General features: G+C 38.6%; 1 protein-coding gene across 3 annotated transcripts in view; it reads right to left on the minus strand.

Moving 5' to 3' along the window:
• The window catches only part of FRRS1 (ferric chelate reductase 1), an 83,232-nt gene extending 68,106 nt beyond the window's left edge, over nt 1–15,126 (minus strand). For all 3 annotated transcript variants that reach the window (XR_013824204.1, XM_079899567.1, XM_079899566.1), the window contains exons 1-2: nt 15,063–15,126; nt 13,518–13,670 (exon numbers count right to left, since the gene is read on the minus strand). The gene's annotated coding sequence lies outside the window, so the exon portion shown is untranslated. The remainder of the gene's footprint in view (nt 1–13,517; nt 13,671–15,062) is intronic.
• Between the last annotated feature and the right edge of the window lie 1,189 nt (nt 15,127–16,315).

Here is a 16,315-nt window from a genome sequence, read left to right on the forward strand (position 1 = left end):
TGGGATACCTTAGGTTTCAGTTCTTGGACATCTCCTCACCTTACAGCCTTTCCATTGGAGATTCTATTCCATGTCATGTGTATAAACACATCTCTATGTCCACAATTCTTAAAGTTACATCTTTAGCTCTAACCTCTCTGCCGAACTCTCAGTTCATATGTTCTACGATCTCTAATAGACATATCAACCTCAGCATGTCCAAAATTGAACTCTTACTATCTCCCACCTTCAGACATGCTCTATTCACAGCCTTTTCCACCTCGAAAGATAACTTTCAGCTTACGTGATTTCCATGTGTCGTTGAATACTATGGGTCACGCCAGTTCTCTAGATATTTTCTTAGCTACTGTGACTCCACCTTCTCCTAGTATTCCTCTGATGGCCCTGGCACCCTGAACTCAGCCTCCTACATGGACTTCTATCTATACTCTTAAAAGTTTTGGACTTAAACATTAAGCTTCCTCAGACTTTCGCACACAAATCTGTTACAGGAAACAGATCTGTTGCAGGAAACCAAATGTTTAAGTTTAGGACTTAAACATTAAGCTTCCTCAGACTTCCACACACTAATCTGTTGCAGGAAACCAATCTGTTCCAAGGCCCAAGAATGGGCTCTTGTCTAACCCCAGAAATGTATTGTCTGAGGAGATGCACATGCTGGCAAGAGAATTTATTGGGAAGGGGGCTCCCACGCAGAGAGCAGGAGTGCAAGGGAGCCCAGGAGAAATGCTCTGCCACGTGGCTCACAGTTGGGTTTTATGGTGATGGGGTTAGTTTCCAGGTTGTCTCTGGCCAATCATTCTGACTCAGGGTCCTTCCCGGTGGTGTGTACATCTCTCAGCCAAGATGGATGCCAGTGAGAAGGATTCTGGGAGGTTGGTAGGTCATACAGACTGGTGTCTCCTCTCTCCTTTTGACCCTTCCCGAATTCTTCTGGTTGGTGATAGCCTGTTAGTTCCATATTCCTTACCAGGACCTCCTGCTGTAAGATACCTCATGCAAGTGGTTACTATCGTGTCTGGCCAGGGTGGGCAGTTTCAGTCAGTGGTTCCCCTAACAAATCTATTTTTCCAAATACCCATTCTCCAAGCTAGAAACCTGGTGCTCATCATAGTCTCCTTTCACTTATCCTCTACATTTTATTGATCATCAAATCAATACTATCCTACCTTCAAAATATTGTTCATATGCTTCCATGTTTTTCTACCTCCTCTATCTTAATCCAGGCCCTCATTGCTTCTTGCCTCCTAGCTGGTCCCCCTGCCTCCAGTCTTGTACCCCCTCTAAATCCATCTACTACAGTGGTTTGTATGTATTTTTCTAAAGTATAAATCATTATATCATTTCCTTGATTAAAATCTTTTCCTGTTTAAAATATTTTCCATATTGAAAATCTTCTGTTTTCACTATCAAGTCCAAGCTCTATAGCATAACACTCAAAGCCCTCTAGAATATGATTTCTGCTTACCTCTCTGGCATAATCTGCTACTTAGACACACTTTGCACTCACCATTGAAAACTCTTTGCAGTGCCCCACAGCCAAGCTTGTTTCAATTATGCTGAAAAGATAATATAGTACTTTCTGAGTTTAAGTTTATGTAAGCCTCTATACCAGAGCTAAATAAATACTGGTTTTCAAAAAGAGATATAAATTAAATTCTAGAAACTGCAGAGCTAGATGACAAGCCTCTAGAAAGCATTGGCTCTACAATAACATATATGAAATTTAGTGTACTTATAAAAAAACTCGTGGTTGTATTTTGGGATCAAGTTAATGGTCTATAATGACAGGGAGTCATTCCCTGTCCCTACCCTTGCCTTTTAGCACCACTTTCCTACCCATAGTCAAGTGTTTCATGGGGTAGGAAACATTTTTTAAATTAAGAATAAAGTTTAATATCAATCTAATAACTATAGCCACAATAGTGTAATACATCTTGAAGCTGACAAATTATCTGACAAGCTGTGAGCTCTCAGCTTTAGGCCAAGTTGTGCCACTGCTGGATTTAAGCCTGTCCAAGCTTGTTTGGGGAATGACATAGGCAGAACCCACAGAGCTCTCTTTGTGTGAGGAGCTGAGTTATCACCTGAGAGAGAAATTTTCCCAAAGGAATCAGGCCAAACAAGCTGATTCAGTAACAGAGCTTTGGTGGGAGGAGAAGGACAATTCTGAGCACAGCGTGGTGACTGTCAATTATATTTACTGCCAAGAACAATCTCCAAGGACTTACATTGCAGTCCTGTGAAGGGGAGAGTAACGTAAGCAAAACCAAAGAACTGTGTACTCATTATCTATTGTCATATAACAAATTAGCACACATTTAGTGGCTAAAAACAACACACATGTATCATCTCACAGAACCTGGGCATAGTTTAACCAGGTCCTCTGTTTCAGGGTCTCTCATGACGCTGCAATCAAAGTTTCTGGCATCTCATCTGAAAGCTCAACTGAAGAGGGATCTGCTCCCAATTTCACGTGCTTGTTAGCAGGATTCAATGATCTATGTCCTGTTGGGCTGGGGACCTCAGTTTCTTGCCTGCTGACAGCCAGTAGCTGCCCTCAGTTTCTTTTCACTGGGCCTCCCATACGTGGATGCTTGCTTCATGCATGCAAGCCCAGAAGGCAGTCAGGGGAGTCTCCTAGCAACATGGAAGTTTTAGTGCTATGTAATGTAAGTATGGAAGTGACACCCCATCACCTCTGCCATAGTCTGTTGGTTAGAAGCTAGACACAGATTCCACCCACAGTAAAGGTAAAATGGTTACACAGGGCATCAATACCAGGAAACAGATAATTGGGGACCATTTTAGAGTTTCTCTGTCTCAAACTGACTTATCAAAAACTCAAAGTCATTGACGTATCAGCAGCATGACTTTAGTACTGCTTTAACACAGTGCTACAAAAGAGAAGAGTATTTAATGATGGAACCTCATTGTGAGTTTGAAAGCACAGGGAACCTAGAGGGGACTTAGGAGACAATCTGAGGTGAAGAGCACTAAAACACACTTAAAATTCTTTGTATTTTGGCTTAGGACAAGCCTTTACGGGAAAATACTCATTTGAATTCAATAAATGTAAATACCCACACGGTGGCAGTAGATGCCAGGAAATTCTAGGTAATTATAAGCCAGCGAGGTACAGAAGAGCAAATTTATCTTCCTATATGGCAACCCATGTTTTCCTTTTTGTCTAATGCTTCTTTCTGAGAAGACTCAAGAATTTCCGGGTCCTCTTCAAATGGATGTGATAAGGGATTGTCTCCTTCTTTATGTATATTCTGCCACAGTCTCCTCAAGCCCCATAAGTCTGGGATATTCCAGAGAGACTCCCTCAGAAATCTCTAGACTAGAAATAGGCACCAGTCTCTATATTCATGTTTGCCCCAAATTCCAGAGGGTATAATTCAAGTTCTCCTAATAATTTCATCACCATACTTCCATGACAGCTCCAGGGGAGACCTACGTGTTCTGTGACTCAGCAAGCATCCAACTGAGAAATAAATGCCCCTCTCCTGCTTCTTGCAGGCTTAACGATCTTTTCAATTAACTGTCTTAATGCTCTCCTGGATAGATCTGATAGATTCAACCCTTGGGAAAATGGTTGGGGGAAGAAATGAAAAGAACAATGATTCTGGAGTCATGGTCAGTTTGAATAGACTCCTTTTCTATAAGAATAGCATGAGGGAAGTGAGAGTGCCTATCCTCATAAATCAGCTACTGCTGGTGCTCCAGGTCCTAGGCAGCCCTAAAGCAAGGGATTTAGCCCCAGTTATGCAGGGAAAACTTCTGAATTGAAGACAGGTACCTCCAGGGCAGACGTCAACAAGACAGCATCAAGGTGGTCTGGATCAATCCCAACCTCACTCTCACTTGCTCCTAAGTACTGATAATAAGTACACAAGGATTTCTGGACAAATAAAAGGAGGGCCTTGAGGGAAATGGACCAGAACTGCTGCCAGTATAGGCCTGTAGAGCCTCATGTTCTGTTCTATATCACTAATGGGAGCTATTTCCACCCCAAATTATAAAAACATTAGCCTCAATTACTTTTTTTAAATATTAGCGTTTGTAAAGAAGATTTCACAACTGAAAATAAGTGAGCCAATGCAATGTTCTTCACACCCTCAGGCAGCCTCCATCCATCTGATGCAGCTGTCTGCTGAAATATGCCAACTGGGCAGTTAAAAATAGATGGCAGCTCCCTTAAAGGAGTTGCATGATTGATTTCTATAGCCTTCCATATTTATTTGTCTAGATCAGTTGTCTCCAAATGTTTTTTCCTGTGTACACATAAAAGAAATTTGAAAAACAATGTATCCTTCACGAATTTTTTAAGTTGACCATCTAATGTTTTTTAATATGTTTAAAAGTTTATTTGTCCTTGGGTTAATATTACCTTATTACTAGAATGAGTCAGGATTTAGCTATTCCTGTTTTTCGTATATTTATAGCACTAAAAAATCTTATTTTTATACATAAGTAGATGAGAATGAAAGTTTTGTTAGTAAAATTTTAAATATATTAAGCATATATTTTGCATCTGATAATCAGAATGATATATTAACCTCAGAGAGGGAGAACTTGATTTAATAAAGCTGGTTTTCTGAAGTTTAGGGTACTATATCATAGGTGACTTTTTTTTTTTTAATTTTGTTCTACATTCCTTATATATTAGTATAGGTCCTACTTTTTTAAAAGCATGGAAAGGAATCATGAGAAAAACAGAAAGACAAAGAGGAAGAGAAATAGAAAAAGTATCAGGTCCAGGGATGGATTCAGGTTTTGTTAGCCTGAAGCCTATAATAACATGAGGTGCAGACCTCTTTAAAAAAAGAGGACAACATTATAAATTTTAAAAATTAGGTGGAAAAGTAAATATTTATGTAACATGAGAATAAAATCATGACAAATTATGCATTTTAAAGGATGATAAATTCCACAAACATCATATAACCTAGAAAAGTATAACAATATCAATAACAATATTAATTAATATCTCTATAACAATTTTTCTACACTTTCTGGCTCAATACTTTTAATCATCTCTTCAAATGGCAATGCCTTTTTATACCATTTTCTATGGGAAAAAGATAATCGAGATTTTTCCTCAACATAGTTGGTACATTTTATAATTGATAGTTTAGAAAAGCTATTTTCTGCTTCATTGTTAGTGGAAGTTACTGGTTAAGCCACATCCACCATTTCCTCCCAGTTTCTTTCTCAGGAGGTGCTTCTTGCCAGGGCAAGCCCTTAGAGACTCTAGCCCTTTGACTGGCCAGGCTAAAGCTCTGGCATGGGGGCCACAGCCCTGGGGACAGCTCTGCCAGGTCTCCTTGACCCCCTTTCTCACCTACCGCGTGAGAGTGCTGCTCTGATATGACTCCCTCAAGAGTAACTCATTATTTGATAATAGTGAGAATATGAAAGAGGTAAGTTAGTCAAACAACAAAAACAAGAATTGTCATTGCACCAGCTGTCCCACGCTATTGAATCTGGAACATCCCCCAAAGGGTCAAACTACCCCTTCACTAATGCCGTGCCTCACACTTACTAGACATTCATATTAGGCAGGAAAAGACAATGGTCTATGAAAGGTTTATGAGTATAAGAGGTTTCTCCAATAACAATATGTTGATTGTTCCTCTGAAGATTTTGCACCCCAGGGTGATGCATCATAGATGATTTGGGTGGATAAGAGGTATTTCTTTTGAAAAGTTGGGAAATGGTAACTGTAAAAGAGAATTTGGGCAAGGGAAAAGGAGAAACAGCATTAATATATATTCTCTGGTTGCTGGATATATTATTCTCCAAGGCTATACTGTTCTCTGATTCGAGCCAACATCGATACTGTTACTCCCATTATTCAAACCTTCTGTATCTTTTCTAATATTTTATCTGCTTAATCTATCATTAATTTTGTGATATATTTTGAAATAGTCTATTGTAATTGTAGAGTTATCAGTTTCTCCCTGTAGTTCTATCCACTTTTGCTTTGTAAATATTGAGTATGTTTTATTAGGTATACACAAGTTTAATATTGTTATATGTTTCTGGTGAACTGAATCTTATTCTAGCATTTATCCCATTATATTAATTACTAGTTCAGGAGCTTCCCTGGTGGTGCAGTGGTTGAGAGTCCGCCTGCTGATGCAGGGGACATGGGTTTGTGCCCTGGTCCGGGAAGATCCCACATGCCGCGGAGCGGCTGGGCCCGTGAGCCATGGCAGCTGAAAAAAAAAAAAAAAAGTACAAACTTCGTAACTCATCATTCAAATTTCCCAATGACCCGAAATTCACTCATTTTCTCCTCACATACTAGAAAAACAATCAAACTGAAATCCTCACTAGCCTTACACAAATCCTACATCCCTTCTGCTTTCCACATATAATATTGAGATCATGGTATAATTTCCCTTCGCACTCTGCAAGTTCAAACCCTTTAAAGTCAATCTTAAAAGCCTCTTCTGAAAGTTTTTGGCATATTCACCCAAATAAAAATATTCTCTCCTCCTTTTGAATGATGTTATGGACTGAATGTTTGTGTTTTCTCAAAAATTCAAATGTTGAAGCCCCAAACGCCAATGTGACTATTTAGAGACAGAGCCTGTGATGAAGTGATAAAGGTTAAATGAGATCATAAGGGTAGGGCCCTAATCTGACAGGGCTGGTGCCCTTATGAGGAAGAAACCCCAGAGCTCTCTCTCTCCACCATGTGAAGGCACAGTGAGAAGATAGCTGTCTGCAAACAAAGGAAAGAGCTCTCACCAGGAATAAAATCAGTCGGCACCCTGATCTTAGACTTCCCAGCCTCCAGAACTGTGAGAAATACATTTCTGTTGTTTAAGCCACCCAGTCTGTGGTATTTTGTCATGACAGCCTGAGCTGACTAACACAAATGACAACATACTACTTTATCAATATCTCTTCTTGGGTTTAGATTTTTTCCATTGAATTATCATTGCTCATGTGGCATGGTTTTTCTCAGTTATTAATGTCTAATAATTAATAATGATTCGAAGAACCCAGCAACCTCCATACCAAATAAATAATCTCACATGCATGCTTGCAGAACCAGGTTTACTTGTCAGATTTATATTTATTTGGTATCTTGTCATCAAAAACTTGAGTCCTTAAAAGTTTGTTTACAAGATCTTATGCGATATTTTAAAAACTAAAATGATTCTTTGTTACATAATCCTTAACCTCTGAGACTAAGATGTTTGTTTTCAAGGTTTGTTATGAAAAATTATGTCTACTTATGTATTTAATATAGGAATTTGAATATGTTCTTCAAATATAAAATATTTGAGTAATATTTTTAACTCAAAGGCTCTGATTTCACTGATTGTGTTAGAATGAATTCACCCAGCATAAAAATTGTTTGAATTCTCCTAGAATTAAAAAAGCACCTATTTCCCTTCTAGCATAGGTTGTGCAAGTAAAGTGAATGACTATAGTAGAATTATTTTTAAAAACACAATGCAGAATCTCTACTTTTTCATCTATACAAATGTGCTTTGTATTTATATGGCATTTCTTTTTCCCAAACTCTTTAATTTATACATTACTCTGACAGTTACTGCATGCCTGAAATGTGTCATGAACTGTGTTGGCACTGAGGAAAAAAAATGAGCAAAAAAGTAGAAGATTTGCGACCACCTAGAGGGGTGGGATAGGGAGGGTGGGAGGGAGACACAAGAGGGAGGAGATATGGTGATATATGTATATGTATAGCTGATTCACTTTGTTATAAAGCAGAAACTAACACACCATTGTAAAGCAATTATACTCCAATAAAGATGTTTAAAAAAAAGAAGGTTACAGTAATCTTTCTTAAATTCCTTAAAAATAAATAAAATTATAAGAGAAATTGATATTTCTACATAACCATTAATGAGATTAGAAACTGGAATAACTTTTTGGTAGGCGTGACAACTGTGATAATATGTGTGCCTAATTCTATGAGTAATTTGACTTTTAGGAATTTATCCTGCAAATAAACTTTCACAAAATGGGGGGGAAAAAAGTGGAAGAGACAGATTATAATTAAATTTTTTAAATTACAACTGATATTTACATAGTGCTTACTATGTTCCAGGCCCTGTTTTAAGCATTGTATATACACTAAATCATTTAAGACTCACAACAACCGTTAAAATAGGTTCTATTAGTATCCCCATGTTAAAGATAAGGAAACTGAGGCACCAAGAATTTAAGACCCAAGATTCCAAGCCAAGCAGTCTTGGTTTGAAAACCCTTGCTCAACTGTACTCACCTCACTAATCACACAAGTAAATGCAAAACTGCTACTGTACTATGCAGTAAGAAAGAGATATACAAAGGCCATTAAAGGCCTCCATAATGGGAAGTGGGAGCTGGTCAGGAAGAACAAGGAAGGTTCCCTGAGGAAGTCTGCTTGAGTTGAGATTGGAAGAATAGGTTAAGTTGCAGAGATGGGTGAGAGGAGTCTTCTTGGCAGACAGGGCAACAAATAAAATAGCCCTGTGGTAGAGCATGAACAAAGGACTGAACCACAGCTAGTTGCCTCAAGCAGGAACACAGGAGGGATGATGATGGAGGATGAGATTGGGGAGGGTAGACAGCTATGAGAGGTTAAGGGTGGAGGCAGATCATTTAGGCCTATCTAGGCCAATTTAAAGAATTTCACTCATCTTTTTTTTTTTTTTCACTCATCTTTGTCTATGTTATTCTGATTAAGAGCTAGTTTTCTACTTCAAAAGGTAGAGCTAGAAGCAGATTTTTTGTTTCCTCTAAAAGAGAAGGCTGTCACGTAAAGACTCACAAGCTATGGATAAACTACTGTATCCAGCTTTTTGTTGTTGCTGGTGGTGGGAGGGTTGACCTGTTCACCATACTGAAGCTAGTTCATCAAAGCTTGACGCACAAGTATAAAGGTGAATATTAAAGCTCTGCATGGGGATGAGAGTCCCCAGAAAAAGAGCAGAGTAGAAGAGAGTGCCAACATTTAATTGTTAATTGGCAGAGGATGAGCTCAAAAGATTTAAAGAAAGAGAAAAAGAAGGGGTTTGGGGGAGGGGAGAGAGGGAGAGAGAAGGAAAGAAAGAGTGAAAGAGAGAAAGGAAGGAAAGAAGGAAGGAAAACAGGAAGGAAGGAAGAAAAAAGAACAATCTGAGGGGTAAAAGGAAAATCAAAAGAGTGTTGTCAATAGAGGCAAGAGAAAAATGTTACAGGGCAGGAGATGTTAACAATTTCAGATACTACTGAGCTACCAAGTCAGATAAGCAATGAGATTTAGCATCGTGAAAGTCATTGGTAACCTAACAGGAGCCATGGGAATAGGGCAACAATTCTAAACCAGAAGCAATTTTGCTTTGCAGGGGTCATTTGGTAATGCCTGAAAACATTTTTGGTTGTCACAGCTGCAGGGAGAGAGCTGCTACAGGTATCTAGTGAATAAAGACCAGGGATGCTGCTAAACATCCTAAAATGTGCAGGACAGTGTCGCAAGTATAAAACATTGGCCTAAAATGCCAACAGTGCCAAGGTTAAGAAATCCTGAGATGGAGCAATGTAGGCAGAAGTTAGATTGGAAAAGGCTTAGAAATGGCTAGGTGGAAAGAAAAAGAAACCGTTTTTCAAAAATTTGAACAGAGGAAATAGGGTAGTAACTAGAAGGGAATGAAGAAATCTAGAGAAAATTTCTCTCTCTCTTTCCTTTCCTCTCTTTCTTTCTCTTAATTGGGAGATACTTGATCCTGTTTTTAAAAGCTCCAATTGAAGAGAGTTTGAATATTCAGACAAAAGATAATCCATAATTTCAGGTACCTTAGAAGGTGGGAGGGAGTAAAATAAAAGTACCAGAGGAGGGGTTAGCCTCAGCAAAAATAATTACACCCATACTGTAATCGAAGGAAACTAGAATAGTATGGACAGATAATGGGACAGGTGATGCAGTTCTCATTTAAGGGCTGCTATTTTCTCTATAAAATAAAAATCAATATCATATTCTGAGAATTATGGGTGATGAGAGGAAGAAGGTTTGAAGAAGCTTGAAATAATCATTATGGAAAGTGGGAGAGAGCTTGACTGAGAATCCTTACAGGATTGCTGTACAGTTTGAAGTTGCTTTAATTACTTTTTTGTAATACCAATAGGCCCTATTGTGTAACTCTCTCCAGCAGTGCTTGGCTGCTCAGGCACAGATGCAGAGAAAGCAGACAGTTGGTTTATCTATGGTTGCAGTCTTTGGCAGATGCCACAAAGAAGACAGAAGGGGAAGTTCAAGCTATTAGCAACAGTATTATTGAACAGTACATCATGGAATCTTGCTGGACAAAGACAGATATGAATAAGGGAGACATATGGATGAGAAGAAAATGCATGAGTTAACAGTCATCAATAGGAGGACATTTTATCCAAGGCAAAATGGGAATATGGCAGTGACTTCAATCTATGCTACAAATATACAAACTGAGATATGAACTCCCCCAAAGCAGGGTATGCAGAACAAAGCCTTGATTATCATCAATAAATGTGCTGTACAAGATGGGTCCCCTGAGGTTCACCAGAGCTCTGGGTGAATTTTACAATATCATATTAAAGAATATGCTTTATCGAGGAAACTCAAGGAGTCAGCAACAAGAAAAGTCACAGGTCCTTTGATTTTCCCATTTTTCCCATGAGGAAGTACGCAGGGCCCCTGGCCATCTGAAGGACACTTGGTCCAGTATTCTAGGGCAGATCCCCCACCTCACTGTTGCTCTCCTTTCTTACAGGGCAAGCATGATAGCAACCTTAATCAGAGGAGATAAGCACACAACATAAATGTTAGGCAGTCTGGATTGCATGCAATATATTTAAAGGGAGTAACTGTGAAAGCTAGCTGCCCAGCACCTGAGGACAGCGGAGATCATAGAAAGCTGTAGTTCCTGCAAGAGGGTAAAATAATGCCATCAGTCTAATAGGAAGCTGAGTTCAAGTGTGGCTTCTCGCACTGGTTGAAGGGTGATTCCTGGTTCCAGATAGCCCAGTGCTTCGGTAACCAAGAGTGAGCTCTCAGGGTTACTTTCAGACAATCCTGCCCCTTGTGCCATGAACTTTTATACATTATTCAACAAATGACATTTACAATAGCTTGTTGTAAATATATTTCAGCAGACTTCTCTCACTTTATTTCTTCAACATCCTGTGTGGTTTTTAAAGAAAAGGAAGAAACAGAGGATATGGTTTCAAAGTGAAGAGAGGTCTTATGAAACAAACCATAATGTTGTTGGCATTTATCAACTAAAAATGTTTAAGTGTAACTTACAGAGAATATCTCTAAATGTGATTTATGATACAGACACAAAAATAATATACATATAAATACCTAAATTTCATAATGGCAACATATTCCATGAGGGGTTTTTCCTTTTATAACAAAGATAGGGGAAAAAAAAAAAAAAGCTAAGAAAACAGAGAACAGAAAATGTCCAATAAAAATTTTCTTTAATTGGTTTAGAGTTCTAGAATAAAATAACAGAATGTTTATCACTAAGACACAGAAAGTATAGCTATTGCCAAGAGACATGAAATTTCTGAGGTCCAAGATTTCTGTAATATGAAAAGTTAAACAAAACAAAATGTTGAACACAGCAGAGAAAGCTACCAAGTAGTCCTTTTTGTGGTTTTATTTTATTTTATTTTACTCTAAAGCTACTTAAAAGTATGCAATATTGATATTAGTGGCAACTCACATTTATGATTGAATTTGGCAGTAAACAGAACCTCATTACCTCAATGTTATTGAGAGAGATGCCGTGGGAAAAAGTCTTCAAGTTGATCAGAGAGAGAATATGTCCCCTGGAAGCTAGAAGTGATGGTTTGTCTCCAAAAACAAAAATCATCAAGTGAAAAGAGGTGAAAAATATGGGGAATGCAAAAGAAAAAGTCCCTTCTCTGACAAAACAAGGAAGAGACAGCATAGGGCACACAATGTCACAGGTTTAGAATTTAAGAAACAACCAAATGAATTGGCTAGCTGATAGCCTACAGATTCCAGAAGAGTAGGAAGTAGAGTGTGCCTAAAAATAGAGGTTTAGGAAGGCATGACCTTGAGCCACAAAGGTATAACTAGTGCTTCTTAAACTTGAATGTGCTTACAAATCACGTGGAGATCTTGATAAAATGCACTCTGATTTAGTAGGCCTAGCATTAGGCTTGATATTCTGCTTTTCTAACAAGCTCCCAAGAGATACCAATGCTGCCTTGTCCTTGGATCACACTTTGAATAGCAAAGCATCACACTGATGACACCAACTTAATGTAGCATCCTGGGAACCCAAATAGAAACTTTCCACATATTTGTTCAGCCATAGAAATGTACAGACCTTCACAAGACTAGGAAATTAGTGACATGGAGAAAGAAGAGTTTATTAACTTTACATGTGAGTCATTGAATTAATTTTTGCTTTATGCTAACCAAACTTTTTTTTTAATTTATTTATTTTTTGGTTGTGATGTGTCTTCATTGCTGTGCATGGGCTTTCCCTAGTTGCGGTGAGCAGGAGCTACTCTTCGTTGGGGTGTGCGGGCTTCTCATTGCGGTGGCTTCTCTTATTGCAGAGCATGGGGTCTATGTGTGCAGGCTTCAGTAGTTGTGGGCTCTCGGGCTCTAGAGCACAGGCTCAGTAGTTGTGGCACACAGGCTTAGTTGCTCTGCGGCATGTGGGATCTTCTCGGACCAGGGATTGAACCTGTGTCCCCTGCACTGGCAGGCGGATTCTCAACCACTGTGCCACCAGGGAAGTCTTATGCTAACCAAACTTATTAACATAAACCTGTCATGAGAATACCTGTGCTATTTTTCAGATAATCCCAGAAGCACTGATAAAGCAATATATGCTCACCTGTCAACATTCTATGAAAATACACATGGGACTTATTATAAAAGACAATAGCACCCATTTTACATGGAAACTTCACAGGTGTAAATCTGTGGACTTATGTGAGCAGAGCATCTCACTTAACTGTCAGGTAAAGCACATGCTTTATAAGTTGAACCATGTGTTCAGGTGCCAAAGAGCACTGTTTCTTGCCCCTGCCCACTTGAGCTCTGTCCAGCAGAGAGGACTAAAGACATCTGACCAGCAGATTGCGCCCTGCTAATGAGAATACCTGGAATATGTCAAAGCATCTACAATTAGCCTATTTTCCTTCTGTTTCACTTCTGGGGTGACATCCCCCAGCCTATTAAATAGCAGCAGTCTCCTCCCCAAACATCATGCCCAATTCTCACTATGTTTCCCCAATCTTTTAGATCTGAGCAGCTATGCCAGTCCTGACTTGTGTTCTAATTCTGCAGCTAAGACTGGAACCTGGCAAAAAATCCTAGACAATATGGCTTCTGGGGGCCCTGATATTATGCTTAAGTCCTTGTGACCCTTCCCCACTTCTTCACTGTAGATCTGTCTGTGGTCCAACTCTACCCCCAAGAACAAAGATCCTGACATTTGACTAAAAGTATTATAATTAAGGCTATTTTTACCATAGCTTACCCAGTCAGATTGAATCCTTGCCTATTTATGCCATCCTGGACAGGATTCATGGCATCTCTGAAATTGTACTGTTTTATTCTACAAAAAAAATAGCAGTGTGCTCTAATATGTTCCCTCTGTCTGTATGTAGTCCATAATACCTTGTGACTGCACCTAGAAATCAAAAAACTTAGAAATTAGTTCCCTTCTACCACTGACTAGCCAGACTATATTACACAAGTCACTTTACATTTCAAGACACCATTTTTCTTATCTATAACATGGAGTTAGTTACTATCTTGTCTTCTTTGCAAAATTGTTGTGAAGATTAAATGAAATCATGAATGTTGCAATACTTCGAAAATCTGTAAAGTACTGTATAAGTATCAAATATTATCACTGATATTGCAAGTTTAATTTAGCAGATGAATAAATGACTTTTAAAAGCAATTTTTCCAAGTCTGGATTAATAAGTGACAGTTAACATCACATTCTGCTGGGATTTCCCTGGTGGTCCAGTGGCTAAGACCCCACACTCCCAATGCAGGGGGCCCAGGTTCAATCCCTGGTCAGGGAACTAGATCCCACATGCCTCAACTAAGACCCGGTGCAGCCAAATAAATAAGTTAATTAAATATTTTTTAATCTGCCTCTTGAACCCAAAGGACTAAAGGGACAACTTGATCTGTGGTTATGCTGCCAAATAAAATGCAACCAACTTACATGGCTTTAAGTACTCCTCTAGGTACTGACTAATAAAACATAACTACTGAACTAGTAGATGTCACAGTATCCTGTGGTTCACTTATTCTTTGTAGGAAAGCAAATTCTGTACTTCCGTAATTTCTATTTTTTCTATTTTTGATATTATAAACCAATTAGATAATTATAAGATATCAAAAGGCAATTAGATTGTCTTGCACTGAGTAGGTTCCCAACAAATATAATACTAAATAAAGTATCAAAGAACTTTGTCAACCCAGAGATGATGCAACTCATGGTAAATCTGACCATATGAATATCTGACTATATGAATTATTCCTATAGTTTAATATTCATTTTCCAATATAGAAAATTTGGAAAAAATATATATAAAGTATAAATTGATTCCAAAGTATTCATACAAAAAAATCATATTATTTCACTAAATATTTCTCAGTGTTGCTGAGAAATTCCATTTTGGTCCAAGCTCATAGTATCTCAAATGAAGAGATGGATACAAGATACCTAGGAGGCTAGACACTAAGTGTTAAAGCTTACAGTGGTAGTGAGAGTCCCTGGGACTGAGCGTCCAATTAGGGAAGAGGACAGCTGTAAAGACCATTCTTTTTTTTTTTTTTTTTTTTTTGGCGGTACGAGTAGGCCTCTCACTCTTGTGGCCTCTCCCGTTGCAGAGCACAGGCTCCGGACGCGCAGGCTCAGCGGCCATGGCTCACGGGCCCAGTCGCTCCGCGGCATGTGGGATCTTCCCGGACCGGGGCACGAACCCATGTCCCCTGCATCGGCAGCGGACTCTCAACCACTGCACCACCAGGGAAGACCTGTAAAGACCACTCTTAAGCTTACCTGTAACCCTGCCTGATCCACAGTGGATGACGAGGTCCTAACAGGAGTATTATGTAGCAGAAAGTGCAACGCCAAAAATGGTCCAAGGATCAGAACTCTCTCCTATATTTATGGGTCCCACCTAGATCCCTCAGGATGCCTGTAAATTTTATGTGGGAGAGAGACATGTTGGAAGTCTCAACATCCCCAGAGACTCTCCTCCCCATCACCATCCCACACCTCCTTACCTTGTTGAGTGAGGGCATGTCAGTGAGGCATGCTTGGGCTTCCTCAATTTACTGCTCAGAAAACAGCTATCTCATGAGTTAGGTTGTCCAAGATCCCTCCCAGTCTTCCTGAAATGCAATATCATCCAACTATGTTTAGAGAAATTGCTCTGATTTCTGAAGTATGGATAGTTCCTCACTGTGCCTAATGCACATGTCCCCTATTTATGCATTCTAGCTTAGAGATCATTGTATTGACACAAAAATTAAGGCTCTAAGAGTGACTTGTCCAAACAACTAGTTAGTGACTCAGCAAAGTTTTTAATCATCCTATCTGATGTGCACTCTAGTGTCCTTCCTTTTGTGCCACCTTGACTCCTAACAGTCCAGAATTAACACAAGAATGTTGTTTGACATCTTGATTTTAATGATACTATTAAGATATAACATGAAGGAATCAGAAAGCACCTTAAAATTTCATTACTTTTAAAATTGTTATTTTAAAATATAAAAAAAAAGTCAGTAAGCCTTGGGAAGGAGAGAAAGAAAAGTCAAGATGGGACCTAGAGAATATGTTAAATGAATATGATATGATTTATCAGTTCAAAGGCTAAATATTGAATCTGTTCTGAACTTAGTATATATTTCATATATTTGTACTTCAAAAATACCATTATTATCAAATTTAAGCCTCACTTTTTTCTTTTTAAAAGAAGAGTTATATTTCATTTATTTATTTTTAAATATCAATTACTCTATGTATTTATTTATTTTCAGACCTAAAGCAGGTATACTTTGCTATCCATTTTTCCTTCCAGTTTCAACGAGATATAATTAACATAAAGCACTGTGTAAGTTTAAAAGTTGTACATCATAATGATTTGACTTGCATGCATCATGAAATGATTACCACAGTAAGCTTAGTGAACATACATCATTCTATATAGACGCAAAAGAAAAAAAAATTTTTCCCTGTGATGAGATCTCTTAGGATTTACTCTCTTAACAACTTTCATCCTTCCCCCAACACCCTCCCCTGCCCCCCAC

The sequence above is a fragment of the Stenella coeruleoalba genome (assembly GCF_951394435.1).
Source record: "Stenella coeruleoalba genome assembly, chromosome: 1".
NCBI classification, from domain to species: Eukaryota; Metazoa; Chordata; class Mammalia; order Artiodactyla; family Delphinidae; genus Stenella; species Stenella coeruleoalba.